This window comes from Ostrea edulis, chromosome 4 (assembly GCF_947568905.1).
Source record: "Ostrea edulis chromosome 4, xbOstEdul1.1, whole genome shotgun sequence".
In the NCBI taxonomy this organism is placed as follows: domain Eukaryota; kingdom Metazoa; phylum Mollusca; class Bivalvia; order Ostreida; family Ostreidae; genus Ostrea; species Ostrea edulis.
The window spans coordinates 46,595,842-46,613,599 of record NC_079167.1 but is presented as its reverse complement, the minus strand read 5'-3'; the positions used below and the strand labels follow the sequence as shown (position 1 = coordinate 46,613,599).

The 17,758-nt window shown below is 31.7% G+C and overlaps 1 protein-coding gene and 1 long non-coding RNA gene across 2 annotated transcripts in view; one reads left to right on the top strand and one right to left on the bottom strand.

Annotated features, from left to right (window-relative positions):
* Window positions 1–17,758, top strand: part of LOC125670998 (glutamyl aminopeptidase-like) — a 288,688-nt gene that overhangs the window by 82,524 nt on the left and 188,406 nt on the right. The window lies entirely within an intron of this gene.
* Window positions 2,299–17,758, bottom strand: part of LOC125671073 (uncharacterized) — a 38,464-nt gene continuing 23,004 nt past the window's right edge. The window contains exons 4-5 of the long non-coding RNA XR_008802453.1: window positions 2,765–2,849; window positions 2,299–2,630 (exon numbers count right to left, since the gene is read on the bottom strand). This is a non-coding gene — a long non-coding RNA (uncharacterized LOC125671073). The remainder of the gene's footprint in view (window positions 2,631–2,764; window positions 2,850–17,758) is intronic.

Below are 17,758 nucleotides of genomic sequence, written 5' to 3'. Positions count from 1 at the left end.
GGGAAAAGCATGTTTTATTACAATATTTTAAAAAGAAATTATATTTTCACACAAATCTCTTGGTAGAAAGTTACAAACACTTTCTCTTAGTGAAAATATGAAATAAAATTAATCATTGACCACACACATTTTTAGAAAATTAGATTTTTCTTGATTTTACAAAGGGCAGACAACTCTTCCAAAAAGTCTAAAGTGCAAAAAGGTCAGCTTCTAATCATTTACCAGTCATGTGAATTTCATCTGCTTCACTTTCATCATTATTTAACAATAAACATTTATGTTGATCTAAATCCTTCAAAACTGTTTCATTATCCTTTCATTATACATGGAATACCTTAAGGTAGAGATTGATAGGTTGATGCTAAAAAAAATAACCATTGAATTTTTTTTTATTTTGATATATGTTTATGATGAAGCTTCGATATAAAACATAATAAAAAATCATTGTAGGTAATCGACCTTGTTTTTGAGGAAATATGGCGATTTTAACAACACCTTCTTTAGTCCTTGTAAAGCGTAAAAAGTGAAGAAAAATAAGTAGAGAGCAATATACAAATAGAGCTATAACATTTTTATTGTAAAAAGGATAATAACTTCTCATATATGGTTCCAAACAACCTTTCACATAATTGTATATTACACATCAATATCAAGTTCAGCAATCATTATTAACATGCAACAACATTACTTCAACAGAGCTACATTGGCCAATTACCTTAAAACAGTGCACAATATTTGCACACAGGGTCATACCTTTGCTTACGCTGCAAAAAAATTACCCATCAAATTCCTTATTTTATTTCATTAAGTGGTCAGTCTATTAGTAAGTAAAATATATGAAAAAAATTATACACCATAATGGGGTTCAATATGGAACTAGCAAAAAATTCCTAACCCCACCCCCTTTTAACAAACTACACATTTTCGTAAGAAAAAGGGTTATTAAAAGATGTTGTAAACAATCCATCAAAAACAGCTTGCTGAAATTCGAAGATTCTTTGTAATACCTTTTTTTAAATTAATAAATATAATACAGAAAGTATGTATTTCAAATTTTAGCTTATATTTTGTTGTAGTTCTCGTTGTTGACCTTTGTGCACTTACACTCAGAATATAGATTTATCATACGTCATCATATTTGATGATTAATATCAAGAGTTTTTCCCAAATAAAAATCCCCACAAAAAATTGAAATACAATTTATATTGTTAAAACAAATGTCTCCATTACATCCCAACCCCTTTTAATATACTGCATGGTATGGAGGAGAAAGAATGAGCAGGAACATAGACGTCATGAATTGCACTCGGTGCATTGAGAAGAAAGATTCAGCCACCAGAGATAAACTACTGACCTTTTTATAACTTAGAATGTTTAAGCATTCCCAAATTACCTCTTTGAAAATTGAACATGACAATAAGAAGGTTTCTATAAGCTATTTCAGGGGCGGATCAGGAATTGAAGTTGGGAGGGGGGGGGGGGGTGCAACTGTATGAGGCAGGGGTCTGGGGGCCGCCTTGAAGGGGGGGGGGGGGGGGCGATTCCCCAGAAACTCCTGGATTTTACAGATTTTTTAGGGCTTAAAATATGTCTCCTATGTAGTAATTTTTATTATTTTCTGTCATTTTTAATAAGGTGAAATTAATAAAATAACGCAAATTTTAAGGGTTTTTGGAAAAAGTAGCAGTTCTCCCACTAAAAGTAATTCAATAAATCAAAAGATTTGTCAGACATTTATTTCTCCGAGATTGGAGGAAATTATGGCTTTTATCGTATATATTTCTCTAAACAAGAGACCACGATTTACTTTAAACTTGACAATTTTAGGGGGGCTCGCGCCGGTTGCCCCCCACACCACCCCCACCCCACCCCTTATATCCGCCAATGCATTTATGTATGTGCTCTTGCGATTGACCTTTTTGCACTCACAATGATTGCATTAATATTTAGTTATTTTTTCATACATTTTTTTATAATAACCAGACACGATTACCTATTATAAGAAATTGATATGATTATACAGCATAGTGCACCAAATATGTTTAAATAACAACTTTATATTTAATATCAATGGAAAGATTTCCACCCAATCGACCCATGGATTGATTGATTGTATCTTGTTTAACGTCTCTCTCGAGAATTTTTTACTCATATGGAGACGTTACCAAGACCGGTGAACGGCTTTAAATTTAGGCCCTTGCTCGGCGCTTACGGCCATTGAGCAGTGAGGGTTCTTTAGCGTGCCACATCTACTGTGACACTGGGCATCCGTTTTGAAGGTCATCTCAAACACATTGATTAAAGTTATAAAATTGGTATTTTATTTTCATTTAGAAATGTTTACTGATTTTGATATATCAAAAACTTAGAATAATCAACAATGACACTTCCTCTATATTTATACAATATTATTGTCTTTAAAAAAGACATGTAATACATGAGTACATGTACTTGTTTTCCATTAAATTCACACTTTAGTATGTTGCACAATATATCCATTGCTCTGGGCTCACAAATACATTATTGATTCTATCCAAGTCCCACATTTTGCAGAAGTTCTTGAATTTTCTCTGTAACCTGTAAAGTTGTGGGGTCCAGGGGATATGACATCATCAATGTAAATGAAGTACCTGTTATAAAAAATATATTCTGTATATTCAAATATTGAAAAAGAGATGAATATCTAATGTACTAAGAATTGTCTTTATAAATGTCTGGTGTTAAAATGAAAAATTCTATCTTACTAAGATAGGAAATATTGTACCTTCCTTGCTGATTTTCATGGCAAATTGCTGTTGAAGTTGTTGGCTGGAAGCCCATTTCAACTTGCACTGGTCCTTAGGATGATGCTTAGAAAAAAATCATCATGATTAATATTTGCACAGTCAGTATTAATCATTAATTATACTGTGTCAGACAATGTCAATTTTAAAATTGTGTGTCTCAATGCATGTTTAGTGAACTTTAAAATGCTGATATATGAAAATTACACACATAACATGTATTTTATTATGTTAATTTTTAAAATCTTGTCTGAAATCAGTATTACATATGTAACACTACATGTATGTTAAATGTGTGCAGTGCAGCAATGTGAACTCTTGCAGTAGTAGTACATCTGCATGATTGTTATTTATTTCATATTGTTATAGTTACCTTCTATTTAAACTGTACATACCCTCCACCCCCGGGTCCTTAATGAGGTGAATAACATCATAATTATCATATTACAATATGAGATGACAGATATGTTTTTCATAAACTGCCAGTTCATTCTAATAATATCAAAGTGTGGGTCAAGAGAAGGACATACATATCTTATTTTCATACAATACATTTATTTGCCTATGATGGGGGGCTTGTGATTTTACAAATATTTTAAATAAAGTTTTGTAGACCTACATGCTTGCATGAAACATGAAACCCCAGATTTGAAATATCTCTTAGGTCAATGAAATTTCAAGATACTATAAGTTCTATCATTTATACCAAATAGAATTTTAGTGCAACACTCCACCCCCCCCCCCCACCCCCCCCCCCCCCCCCCCCTCAAACTTGTGACGGCCCTATTTTTTTTTTCAAATCTGGCATATACATGACATCCATTTACAATTACATGCACATGTAGGAGTTATATTTTGGGCACATATGAAATACATAAATGCACAAAAAATGAAACAGCTCCAAATTGTGCGTTTATAGATGTTTTTTTTTTTTTTTTTTTTTTTTTTTTTTTTATATATATATATTATTCATTTATTTCCCAGAGCCTACTCTATAACAATTTTAAAATAACTAACTAATATGATAGGGCAGCTGCCAGGGATGGGGCCCTGACTAAGCTCCCTCAATATATAACAAAGTTTTTTACTAAAGTACCACGCAGGGTACAAATTAACTAATTTAGATGTACATTCATTGAATACATAAATTTCATTGCATGTCAGAGTAATATTGTCATAGTTGACATTTAAATATATAGGTTATACAGTATTCATATTGTATGATGATCAATGTAACAATGAGTTAGTAAATTACAACAATGCCATAATGTTAAATATAATAAAGCTAGGGATTTTCTTAAAACATAATACCACTCATGCTGCCTCAGGGTCCACACACACACAAACTAGAGTCCAGAGATGACCCTAGGGCAGCCTAGCCGGGAGACCATTTTCTCCCAGTAGAGGTGGATTTATATCATACGTAAAACTACATTTACATAATTAAATACATGTTGTACGTGAACATATCGATTACAAATAAATACAGACATATGAATAGTAAGAAATATATGTATATTAATTAAAAGTATGTTACAATACTGATAATGTCTCACACATTGATTTAATTTTATTAAAGTTTATCCGAAATTCCTAATATAATGTCTATATAATTCGAGTTATGAGTGTTACATTTCTTAAGTACTTTATGATATGTTAGCAATTCATATTTTATATGTTGTTTAACTCTTTCTTGTGTTTCATTTTTGCTATTGAGTCTACATAACATTTTGAATTTGTATATACGATAAGCAATGAAAGAAATTAAAATATTAAGAACTGATATTTTGTCATTTGTTTCCTGATAGAAGCCAATAACAATATGTTTCCAGCTAATTTCAAATTTTAATGAGGAACTTATCAAATTCCAAATATCTTTGACATTTGAACAATCAAATATTAAATGTTTACAATTTTCTGTTTCATTTGGACATGAGTTGCATTTACTGCTTATATCTTGGCAGCATTTACTTAAGAATAAATTATTGCTGAGCAAGTTGTTCAGAAGTTTATAGTTGAACTCTGCAACCTTTTTATCAAAAATATTTGCAATTTTATGTCTATATATTTTTACCCATGATGATTTACACTGAATATGAAATTCTCTTTCATAGAATGACTGATAAATAGGTGTACGTGATTTTTTATTGCATAAAATTTTGTAAATTTTTTTTGAAATACCTTTTCTTAAGTTTAATAGTTTGTTACCGTACTGAAAGCGAGGGATTATTGAAGAGTTTGTGATAAATGGAACAACTGAAAGATCATATTTGTTTATAAATTCTCTAAAGACTGAATATAAAATCTTATATTGGCAAATCCAATTACTTTTGTATTTTAAATTATCAAGAAACCATTTAGCAGGTTTTAGACCACTTGAGTCACATATATCCTTGACATAGAGCAGATTACTTTTAATCCAATCAGGGAAATATAGTGTCTTACCTTTATATGTGAATAATTTATTATTCCATATTGGTTGTTGTAAGAATTCTGTAGCTGATAAATGCATTTGTCTCTGTTTACATTTATTGTAACATATAAAAATTTGTTGATAGAAAATTGGAAAGTTTTTGATTAAGCCACAATTTTTCAAATCTGTTTCATTGGTAATTAGAATATATTTAAAGTAAATATTATTTTTCAGACATAAGGATTCTACATATGACTTTAATTTTCCCTTTGAATTTAGTAATTTTTCAACCCAAGATGCTTTTATTGACATTAATTTTGACTCAACGTCTATCACACCAATACCTCCTTCATTAATGCTACGTATTAAAGTATTTCGTTTTATACGATCTGTTTTATTCCATAGGAACTTAAATATAAGTCTATTCATTGTTTTTATTTCTTCATTGCATGGTAAAGAGAGAACAGAGATTCTATATAGAATCTTAGATAAAGCTAACGTGTTGATCACGCAAGTTTTTCCAAAAAGAGTGAGGTTTCTTGTTTTCCAAGCCTCAAAAAGTTTTTCCATGTCTTTTATACAATTCAAAATATTATTTTTATAACAGAGTGTTTTATCATGACCGATGTAGATTCCTAAAGTTTTTACACAAGAGGAATTTATATTTATTCCAAAAATATTATCCGTATAATTATGTTTTAGGTTTCCCATTAAGATACTTTCCGATTTGGATGTGTTAAGAATCATTCCCGAAACGGAACTAAATTTATTCATTGAGACTTCATCTTTTAAAGGGAGTGTACAGTCATCTGCATGTTGGACAATTCTAATTTCATTATCTTTGTCATTATTAACCATGTTAATACCTTTGATGCTATACATGACATCCATTTACAATTACATGCACATGCACATGTAGGAGTTATATTTTGGGCACATATGGAATACATAAATGCACAAAAAATGAAACAGCTCCAAATTGTGCGTTTATAGATGTTATTATAAAATCGCGTTGTGAAATAGCAGAGGAAAAGTGGGTTGAATACAAATTCAATTTGCCATTTTTTTCACTTACCAAACGAAATTATGATTTCGTTGTCCACGTTGAATGCATCCATCGAATTCCTCTTCTTAGAAGAAACTTTGTTTAAACTCTCAATGACTACATAAACAGTATTGAAACTCGCAGCACTCGGACATCACGATCACGCTACATCAACAACTTTGTTTACGTAGCGCAGCTATGCATGGTGGTGAATTTCGTGAGGTAAAAAGTGCCATTCTGCACGGACGAAACATTTAGTCCACTATTATTACATTGACGTATTCCTAATCTAAACTATGGCCAAATTTCTATATCTTTCGTCGAGACGACCCTCTCAATCATCGATTCAGTCACAGCAACAACTTGTACTTTCGGAACCCCTTTTTGTTTTTCAACTACTCTATGGCGATGTACGGAATTCCGAAAAATAATTTCACGTGAAAATACACGATTTTTACTGATCACGTGGTTGCTATCGATCTCTACCTTAAAAGACTTTAATACCGGCTCTCAATAGCTTACTCATCGTCGGTTACCCACGGGTGCTTCTATTCGATTATCTCCATCATCATATGAGGGAGCTTGAGTGGACTCAAAACCGTGGTTTGCGACGATGTAGCTTACTGTGAAATATGTAAACTGTTATTATCTATGACGTCATAATATGCTTAACGTAAAAACCCAAACTCCCCGTCGAGGCCTCATTACGTCACCTACGAATAGACCTCTCCTATGTGACGCAGCACAATATACAGATTTGTATATTGTGAGTCCGCGATTATCACACAGGCAAATAACACTAAAGAAGTAGTTCGCAGTTAAAAGTTTGAAGATATTGATATTAAGAGCATTAATATAAAAGTATGGAATTTATTTTAAACATAAAATGATCAACAGATCATTAAAAAGTAGGGAGACTCTGTTCAAATTATTGTGTAAAGTAATGAACTTGATGTTTACCTTCTTGTCATTCTACAGTGACGTCACAGTATACGCGGCCTAAGAAATCGCTATCTCATAATGCCTAAGTGGAAGGGTTTGGTTTGTGAGCAAACGAACTCTGGTGGAAGTTTGGTAAAAACCTTTTCCCTTCATTCGTTTATGACGTCGTTATGTACGTGAAATGTTAGGACGCCTTTATGACGTCAGACCATTTCAAAACTATTTTAAAATGTAACGCCTGAGGACTATAAAATGAAAGCGCTTGCGTTAAATTTTTAACTTTGTGTACTGTTTATTCTATTTCTTTTAATATTATATATATATATATATAAAAGCACGAAGACCCAACAACACCCTACTTTCTTAAAGTGTCGGATCTGAGAAGATACAAGGCCACTGAAAAGGCCACGACACTGTTGGTTATTTAAATTTTCGACGCAACCCGCGTCTTTATCAAGAGACATATATTACATAAACAAATAATACACACCACGAAAAAACTCTAAACCTAAACAAGAAAATCTGGTTAAATTAGGTATCTAGTTTTTTATAATGTGGAATGTCAAAATTGATAATGTTTATTTGCATGGGGGTGGGGGTGGAGGGGGGGGGGGGGCGCATATGAAGGTCAAGTATTAGCCAAAATACTCAGCCATTTGAGGTGCCAAGTCTGGAGTTTTACTAATTATTTTGTAAATTTGTTTCGAAAAGAGAGAGAGAGAGAGAGAGAGAGAGAGAGAGAGAGAGGGGGGGGGGTTCCCCTTTAATTCCGCCCCTGTTATATACATGTCAGCTTAAAATGATTAGCAACAGTATATGTACATGCCGATCTATAAAATGTATTTATCTGGTCCATATTAGTGTAACGTAGTTCCACACTCATGTGACGTCATACGATTTTGCAAAGTCAATGATTTAATGACTGGAATACAAATTTTGTCTTTTTCAATAGTTATTGTAAAAAATATTGTTACCCATAAAATATTTTAAAAGTATTAGTTATATTGATATATTTCAAAATATTGAAACCAAGGACAATAACTCTGTTTTCATTAAATTATTTAAAGTCCATTATGCGATATATTTCCTTTATTTTTGACAAACATTTTACCAAGTTGATAAGGAATCATTGTTTGTGTCTTTTCATGAAGTTACATAAAATTTTAATCCATGAATGATTTTGAATAGCTTAACTGTATGGTGCCAGACTTCGTTTTTTCCCCAATGGGGTAATACATACTCTGGAAGCTATAAATGTGAAATTGTTAAGGAAAGGTGTGGCCTTTTTTTCATAAATAACTATAACAGATGTGCATCTACTAATTAAGATAGAAAAAATTATATGTAAACCATGCTATAAGGAAAATGTGTCAACATTTGTTTGTTTTTTAACATTTTGGAGAATAACGCTAATTCAATAATTTTGCACATATTATTCTAAAACTTGATGAACATATTGAAAATGACATGTGTTTTAGTTATTGACATGTTTCCCGATAAATTAATGCAATTTAATAAATATTTTGTTGTTTTATTTTAAAATAACAAAAAACTGTTTCCAATGAATTTCATAAAAATCTACATAGGGGTACATGACTTCAGTAGTGTCTCTAATGAAAATTAATATGGAAATCCTTAACTATTTTGCCTTTTTTCATTACTCTGGATGTTGATTTATTGATTCCAAAAAACAAAAAACGCTACCTAAACCCCCAAAAATCCAGGACTAAGGACCCCCCCCCCCTTTTTTTTTTTTTTTTTTATAATTTATTTATTTTTTGGTTACATACAATACATCAAACACTTACACAAACATACCTTTCATACATGCATACATCTCCCTGTGGTTTAGGTTACTTGCTGTACAATAGTGAAAGTAATAATAATAACAATAATACATATACTAAAAATAATGACAAGTACATGTAGTAATAATTAATCAATTGCAAAAATATTTTCCCACTTCATCCATATTTTATCAAAGTTATGTATTTTAAATGCTTGAATTGCAGCATATTTCTCTACATGATATTTAAACTTTAAGTGACATAGTAATCCAACAAGATTTGGTTCTTTATTCTGCATTAAACAGATAAATATGTATTGTTTAGCATATAGAATTATAAAGTTTATAGCTTTATTATTTAAAGACAGTGGAATTTCACCAAATATTATATTTGACACATTAAAACCAATTCTTTCTGAAATTTTTCTATATATATGAAGACTTAACTCACTCCACAATGTTTGGGTCTTATTACACGAAGTAAAAATATGTGTTATTGTTTCAATATTACTTGTACAAAATCTACAGAGATCATCTGTTTTAACACTAATGTTTTTCAAATAATAACCAACAGGAAGAATTCTATGTAAAATTCTGAACTGTAGCCACTGAACAGAAGAATCACTAGATGTTTTGAAACAAATTTTAAACACATCTTGCACTGAAATATCATCTACTCCATATGAAGATAGTTCAGTTTTCCACTTGCCCATAGAAGTTGGGATATCTTCTTTTGCATTTAAAATATTGTAAATAATATTAGAACATCTTTCATGTAATAAAACTGGTTCAAAAAATATAGGCATACATGGATTAACATTTTGTTTGGTTGAGTGTCTATCAATTGACAGACGTTTTAAATATTTTGAAATTGCAGTAATAATGCTATTGTATTTCATTACACATACTTCTTGAAGATTGTATAAACACTGAAAATTTTCTATGGTATGGAAGTTACAATCAGTATCAAAAAAATCTTGAACAGCTTTAATCCCCTTTTCATACCATTTCTCATAAAACACCGGTTTTCCCGCAATTCTAATATTAGAATTGTACCACACTGGAATATTATGAAAATTATTTTTAATATTTGGAAGATTTTGACTAGTCTTCAAATAAAAAAACCAAGCATTAAAAACATCCTTCCAAAAAACATTGCTTTTAACACATAATTGTTCCACAATAAAACTATCTCCAAAGTCATATAATTTCTTTAAAATATCATTTCCATACATGGCAAAAAAAATATTCATCCATGGTTTCTGACAGTTGGACCTAGTAAGCCTTTTAATCCAAGAGCATTTCAATGATGTAATAAAACTGCTTATATCAACCATCTTGATACCACCCGATAGATAGTCTTGTGTTATCACAGACCTCTTAACTTTATCTACACTAGATTTCCATAGGAATTCAAAAATAATTTTGTATAAATAAGAGATTGTTTCTTTCTTTGGAGTAGGAAGTGATATAAACAAATGATTCAATTTTGGAATAAGCAAGGTTTTAATGACAGTAGCCCGCCCAATGGGAGTAAGAATCCTTCTTTTCCACTGTTCAGTAAGAGCAACGATTTTTGGTATTTGAATTCCGAAATTTATATCTTCAATTTCTGTAAGGTCCCACCTTAATATATATCATTTCTTTACTTTAACATAAATTAACATGTTTCTGATTTAAAAGCTCTATAAGAATTTTCAAATGGCTTGATTAATCTTGATAACTAACTTTGAAAAATATTTTTTTTTCTTTGAGCGTAAAAAGTCCTACAAATACATGTATAGCTAAGTATATATTGCCAAGGATAGTTTTTTTTTAGCTGACCCGATCCAAAGGCTCAAGTGAGCTTTTCTGATCAAAATCTGTCTGTCGGCGTTGTAAACTTTACACATTTTCATCTTCTTCTCCAGAGCCACTGGGTCAATTTCAACCAAACGTGGCACAAAACATTCTTGGGTGAAGGGTTTTCAAGTTTGTTTAAATGAAGGGCCATGTCTCCTTCAAAGGGGAGATAATCACAAAAATGCTAAATTAGGGTTGGGTCATCTAAAAATCTTCTTCTTAAGAACCACTGGGTCAGAGGAGCTGACATTTACATAAAATCTTCCTGACATAGTGTAGATTCAAGTTTGTTCAAATCATGCCCCCCGGGGGTAGGATGGGGCCACAATAGGGAATCAAAGTTTTACATAGAAATATAAAGCGAAAATCGTCTTCTCCACAACGAATGGGCCAGAAGAGCGGATAATTTACATGAAAGCTTCCTGAAATAGTGCAGATTCAAGTTTGTTCAAATCAAAGTTTTACATACAAATATATAGCGAAAATCTTCTCAAGAACCAATGAGCCAGAAGAGCTGACTTTACATGAAAGCTTCCTGACATAGTGCAGATTCAAGTTTATATATATATATTTAAACATATATACAGTATATATATATGTGGCCGAGTGGACTTACGCACTGGTTTGACAATCTTGCTAGGCGGTGGGTGCCGTACGTCGCTGGTTCGACCCCGGACTGGGGCGAAGATTTTCAGTACCTAGTTGTGATTATTTAGTGCTTTATATATATATATATATATATATATATATATATATATACATACATTCTGCAAAGAAACTTGTACAAAATGTTTATAAGAAGCTACCAAAGGTATATGTTTATATTCTTTTCTGAGAGAGAGAGAGAGAGAGAGAGAGAGAGAGAGAGAGAGATGCATACAGTCATTATCTAAAATATTAAAGGTACATATTATTATTATTATATTATAATTTAATTCTTATTGTATCCTTGTCTCTGATTGGTCAAATTCCAATTGAGGAACGCAAGTTATTTTTGTATAACCTGGTGTGGTATGGGGACACACCAGATGTCGGAACTATTTTTTTTCTCTCTCTCTCTCTAAATTTACATCGCAGCACTGTTTTCAGCCTTCTATGGAATAGAAAGTCAACGTGCACAATAAGATACTTCGGTTTGATACACATGTTGTTTTCTCGTTGTCAACATTAGCATCTAGTACACAAATCACTTTTGTAAAACATCTTTCTCTGTATGTATGGTCGAATAATATTATTAATAGATTAAAACAAAGATATTATATTCGAATTAATGATTTGTCAAGTAAGCATTACCCTGTTCATTTTGAAATACATTTCGAAATTCTCACTGGGGAAAAGGAGGGGGGGGGGGGGGGGGGGGGGTTGCGTTGTTTCATTCCTTGATCCGTCTTTCAACAAAGCAAACAAAAATTCATATAACGTCACATTTTATCACATGACGTCAGACACATTGACATGTGGATCGCTATTTGTTACTTGCTTACATATTTTCTTGTGTCGGATTTACTATTAGCCACAACATTGCATACAAGGGTAAGTTTTCATTTAGTAGAAGTTTTCACAGAGTTGAAAGCCGTAAATTATTGCATTTTCTGATATTTGAAGATTTATTTTGGGTAGGCCTAAACAATGCAATTTCCCGTATTTTCTCAATCTGTCGGAGATGAGCGACTTCAAAGTCGATCTCTATCTCTAAAGGGCAGCGAAATACGCATTACATGGATAGTCTACACATATTTTCTATCATGATAAACTTCACTTTCGATACAATATTTTGATAAATGACTAGGCTCCGTAGAACTAAGATTAAAGATGGCGACCTTTGGCTTCGCAGCTAGACGCTTCGTGTCGCTGTTGCTAAGTAAATCATTGCGCGGCTTGGTTGACTTGTATTTTTCCGAGTTTATGTACATTTTGATAAACGAAGGTTAGCATCTTTGTCTCTTGCATTAAATTATAAGGAATTACTTTAATTCTGGGGTAAGTTATACGAGTATAACCTGGTTTGGGTCAGTTTACGCTTTATAATCCGCGAAGCGGATTATAAAAAAGCGTAAACTTAATAACCAATATATATTCCCATAACAAATAACCTAGTTTGGGTCAGTTTACGCTTTATAATCCGCGAAGCGGATTATAAAAAAGCGTAAACTTACCCAAACCAGGTTATACTCGTATAACTTGCCCCAGAATTAAAGTCATACCTTAAATATAAAATTTATTTTTTTTAAAGAAAAACAAAACAAAAAAAACACTCAATGAAACAATTGATTCCAGCGGTTCCAGCAGGTGTTCCAGCAGGTGTCAAACAAATCTTTTTCACCATTTTTATATGCAATATGTCTTTGAGTTTCATAAAATGTATTCATTAGCGATATCGCAACATTTACATTCAGCCAAAGAACAAGATTATTTTGTATATTTTTGTATATTTTGTATATTTCATGAAGATTGGTCTTATGTTCAAAACAAACTTCAAATTCTCTTAAGAAATGCTGAACACTATCACATTCCCAAAACAAATGTTCAATTGTTTCTTCTTCTATCTGACAGAATGTACAATTCTTATCATCTCTAATTTTGATTTTGAACAAGTATGAGTTTGAAGCTAAAATTTTGTTCAGAATTCTATATTGAAACCATTGCAGTTTACAATTACTTGTAACTTTAAAGGGCAATCTGAAAATCATTTTCCATTCTGTGTCATTTAATTCAAATATTTCATTCCACTTTCTTTTACCAGTAGGTTCTGTGCAGTTTTGATTGAGAAGAGTATAAAATTGTCTTGATTTTTTGCATCGTAGAAGAGTATATATACTCGACATAATCAGAGGGTTTGTTAATTTAATTAATTTTTTTTTTTTATCAAACTTGACTTTTTTCATCCATGCTTTAATAGTATTTATGACACTCGTATATTCTAAAAAATTAATTTTCACTTTTGGATAAATGTTACAGAAAGATTCATAAGTCAGGAACAAACCCTCTTCATGAATAAGGTCATTAAGGTATTTAATATTATTGTGAAACATGGATTTATTAAGAAATCCTTTCCTACCCACAAGAAAGTTAGAATTGTAAAATATTGGAGTATCTGCTGTTACTGTAAATGGATTTTGTTTATGCTGTAGTTCAATCCAAGAATCAAATACATCAACCCAAAATCTGTTTTTCAGCGATGTCTTTATTTTTTTTATGTGTTCTATTCCACATGTAGTAACTTTATTAAGATCTAAATTTGGTATGAAATTATGAAAACCCCTATCTGAAAAAAGGAGTTGTCTCATCCAAAACAATTTTAAAGAGGCTATAAAAGCCTTTACATTGATCATTTTAACCCACCATCCTCGTATTGCTTTACGATTACCTCTTTTTTAATTCTATGTTGAGAATGGCTCCACAAGAAAGAAAATAATAGTTTATCTAATTCTTTACAATAGCTGTCATCGGGATTTGGAATTGCCATAAAAATATGATTTAATAGAGGCAAGACCAGAGTTTTGATAACAGTAATTTTTCCTATTGGTGTCAAATGTCTTTTCTCCCATTGATTTAAGATTGATTTTATTCTGCTTAACTTTGGTTGATAATTTAGTTTTGACATGTTCTGAACTCTACATCAAAATTAATTCCAAGTAGAGTAAACTTACAAGTCCCCCAATTGAGATGAAAGTCGTTAGAAAGGGTATCCTGACTATATTATTTTGATCCAATCCATACTGTATTGGTTTTTGAAAAATTAACTTTTAGTCCTGACATTTCAGAGAAGTGTTGCAATACTTTTATTGTTTCTAGAAGAGATTCCTTGCTACCATCAAGTATAATTGATGTATCATCAGCTAGATGTGAATTTTTTTTTTCATTATTATTTATAGTTATACCTTTGATACTTTTATTTTCTCTTATTTGTATAGCTAAAATTTCTGCACAAAGAAGAAAAATATAAGGTGATAAAGGATCACCTTGTCTACATCCTCTTTAAATGTTAAAAGATGCTGAGAGATTGCCACCTTGGTTAATAGTAGATATGATATTGTGATAGAATAATTTCACCCATTTATGAACATCAGGTCCAAACTTAAAATAAGTTAAGGTCTTTTGTATAAAATTCCATGAGAGGGTATCGAAGGCTTTCTCAAAGTCAATAAGTAGTAAAAGACCTGGGATTTCTTCTTCTTTAGTATACTGCATAATATCATAAATTAGTCGAGTATTTTCTCCTATATACCTATTAGAAATGAAGCCAGTTTGATCAGGATGGATAAGTTTATCCAAGTAAATCTTTAATCTATTTGCAATGGTACCAGAAGCTATTTTATATATAGTGTTCAGAAGTGTAATTGGACCCCAGTTTTTAAGATAGTGTCTTGGTTTGTCTCCTTTAGGAAAAAGTGTAATAATTCCATGTCTCTGTGTGACAGAGTGCCATTTTCATATGCATAGTTGATAGACCTTACAACAAATGTACCAAGGTATTTCCAAAAAACCTTAGAAAACTCAGCTGAGAACCCATCAGAGCCTGGAGATTTATTTGCTTTCAATTTACTTAGTGTTGTAGAAGCCTCCTTCAATGTAATTTTACCTTCTAAAAGCATACATTCCTCTCTGGATAACTTGGGAATATATTCATACTTTAATTCAGAATTTAAGTCAACTATGTTTATTTCCTGATTAGGTATTGAATATAAATTGTCATAAAATTGCTTTGCTTCATCCAATATTTCAAACTGGTCTTGAATTATCTCCCCACTATCTTTTATAAGTTTGGGAATTATTTTACTAGTAAAATTTCTTGATTTTAAACTACAAAAATAATGTGATGGTTTTTCTCCTTCTTCTGTCCATTTTGCTCTGCTTCTTACATATATTCCTTGAAGTCTATGGTTTTTGAGTTTTTCCAGTTTTTGTTGTTTTTGATTTAGTTCCTCTATATTGTGTTCAGAACTATTTTGTTCTAAAACCTTAATTTCATCTATTAATTTTTTTTCTTCTTTCACTTGTTTATTTTTTATATATGCAGAGTAAGAAATGCTTCATCCTCTTATTTCCATAAGTAAAGTTTCTAGGAATAACTGATCATTAATTGTGAAACATACATCTTCATCTGACACTGCATCAAGATTAGTAAAATCATAAACAGGAACTGCATATTGTTTTTCAAATTCAAAATCACCTCTCTGACACAATCTAGATATTCCTTATCACCAAGTAAAGAATTGTTGAATTTCCATAATGCTCTTCCCTTTTTAAAATCATTGAAAGTTAAATTCAATGTTATCATAGAATGATCAGACCTGTAACTTGGTTCAACTGAACATGCATTAAGACAAGGTAGCAATGACTCAGACATGATAAAAAAAAATTCTAACCTACTTTGTTTAAATGGGTTTTTCTTTCTCCATGTGTACCTGCGAAGCGATTCATGGAGTTGTCTAAAAGGATCCATATAGTTATATCCTTCCATAATTTCTAGTACTTTTTCTCTAGCCTTTGGGTTATTAATAGATTTGTAATTATAGCAATCTAGTTGTGGATTTAATACTAAATTGAAATCTCCACACCATATGATATTACTACAGTTCATTTCTTCAATGGACTGTTGAATATTTTCATAAATTTGGTGAATCAGTATTTGGACCATATACTGTACATAAAACAACCACATGACCCTCTATACATACCTTCAGTATGTGATAATTTCCATCTTTATCACCTTTTCCCAAACATACTTTAAAATCAAAATTGTTATTATGAAAGCTTCCTCGGGAGTAGGTCGGGGCCACATAGGGGATGAAAGTTTTACATAGAAATATATAGGGACAATCTTTAAAAATCTTCTTCTCAAGAACCAATAATTCCAATGTTATTTATTACAATTGTTTTGATTGGACAAAAATAAAGCTGAACAAGAGTTTATACATCAATAAATCCGAAAACGCGATGTATTCATACACGCCTGAAAACAAATAACATAATGTGGGGAAAATATTCAAATTTTTGCAATTGTTAATAAAGTGAATGAATTGGAATTATAAGAATCAAACATTCTTTTTGAAGAATTTATCGATGTGTAAACTCCGGACATTTTACTAACAAACTTAACATAAAAGTGCTTCGCACTTTTATTCAGTTTGTGAGTAAAATGTCCGGAGTTTACACATCGATAAATTCTTCAAAAAGAATGTTTAATCCTATAATGAGCCCGAAGAGCTGAGATTTACATAAAAGCTTCCTGACAAAGTGCAGATTCAAGTTTGTTCAAATCATGGCCCCCGGGGGTAGGCTGGGGCCACAATAGGGGATCAAAGGTTTACATAGAAATATATAGGGACAATCTTTAAAAATCTTCTCAAGAACCAATGAGGCAGAAGAGCTAAGATTTACATGAAAGCTTACTGAAATTGGGGCCACAATAGGGGATCAAAGTTTTACATGGGAATATATAGAGAAAATCTTTAAAAATCTTCTCAAGAATGGACCAGAAGAGCTGACATTTACATGAAAGCTTCCTGACATAGTGCAGATTCAAGTTGATTCAAATCATGGCCCCCGGGAGTAGGTTGGGGCCACAATAGGGGATCAAAGTTTTACATACAAATATATAGGGAAAATCTTCCTTCCAATAACCATTGAGCCAGAAGAGCTGCTATTTACATAAAAGCTCCCTGACATAGTGCAGATTCAAATTTGTTCAAATCATGGCCTCCGGGGATAGGTTGGGGCCATAATAGGGGATCAAAGTTTTAAATAGAAATATATAGAGAAAATATTTAAAAATCTTCTTCTCAAGAACCATTGGGCCAAAGAAGTTGACATTTACGTGAAAGCTTTCTGACATAGTGGAAATTCAAGTTTGTAAAAAATCATGGCTACAGGGGTAGGTTGGGGCCACAATAGGGACTAAGGTTTTATATGCAAATACATATATGGAAAGTCTTCAGATAAGG